The following is a 1,134-nucleotide window of genomic DNA, read 5'->3' as shown; positions in this document are numbered from 1 at the left end:
TCCCTGGTGGTCCAGTGGTTAAGACTCCATGCTCCCAACGCAGGGGGCCTGGGTTTGATCCCTGGTCAGGGAACTAGATCCCGCACACCACAACTAAAGATCCTGCAAGTGGCAGCGAAGATCCCGCATGCTGCAGCTAAGACCCGGCGCAGCCAAATAAATTAAGTAAGTAAGTAAGTTTAGGAGGTGATGGAGATCGTTCCCACGCACTACCTCCGGCTGCCCGCTCAGAGGCTCCAGCCATCCGCTCTCACCAGCATGAGGGCTTGCTCCAAAGTGGAGCCTCAAGAAATAACTAGAACTTCACTGACTGAAGAGTTCCACATGCTAGGCCCTTGTGCAGACTGACTTCTGCCCCCGTGGTGTGGCTGTGGGACATCCATGAATATTTCCTCTCTGCTTCAAGGAGGAAAAAAGAAAGGGCCGCTAAGTTCCCAGGGCAAAGGGTTGGAACAGATTTTGTGCTGCATCTTGAAGCCAATGCTTCCTGTTAACATAGAGGCATAGTCGCCATCATGGCTAAGGGGACAGATTCTGGAGTTAGAGTATCTGGGTTGAATCCCTGTTCTGCTACATCACTCTGAACAAGTTGCTTAGCTTCCCTCTGCCTCGGTTATCTCATCTGTAAAGTGGGACAATAATAAAACCAACCTCATTGAATTTAATGAATTCACACTTGTGAAGCACCGTTGCAGAATAAAAGTAAATGCTATAAAGGTGTTTGCTACATTAAAAACAATAAGTCAGATGTTGTACTTGTCTTGAAGACCCTCAGGATGTATAAGGAGCCAGTTAAAAACGCAAGTTGATTCCTCTTCCTTTACTTTAAATGTTAGCACATTTATTATGGGGGAAAAATGTGAGATTTGGTGTCAGGTGGAATTGATTTAATCCCCAACTCTTCCATTTACTGGCTGTGTGACCTTGGGTAAGTCACTTAAATTCTCCAGAAGCATTGTTTTCTTTACTGGTAAAACAGAAAGCATAATTCGAGTGGGGTGCTGGGAAATGGTTGATGATGAGCTCTCTGAAAATAAAGAGCCCTTATTTGTAGTTTGCTGATTTCTTTGGAGTAGATACACCCACTATCGCTGACTTCAAGCTATCTATGTGAGGGCACTAAGCACAGAGTTG

This window comes from Monodon monoceros, unplaced genomic scaffold, assembly GCF_005190385.1.
Source record: "Monodon monoceros isolate NGI ecotype Baffin Bay Population unplaced genomic scaffold, NGI_Narwhal_1 Super_Scaffold_3, whole genome shotgun sequence".
In the NCBI taxonomy this organism is placed as follows: Eukaryota; Metazoa; Chordata; class Mammalia; order Artiodactyla; family Monodontidae; genus Monodon; species Monodon monoceros.
This window is presented reverse-complemented; position numbering follows the sequence as displayed.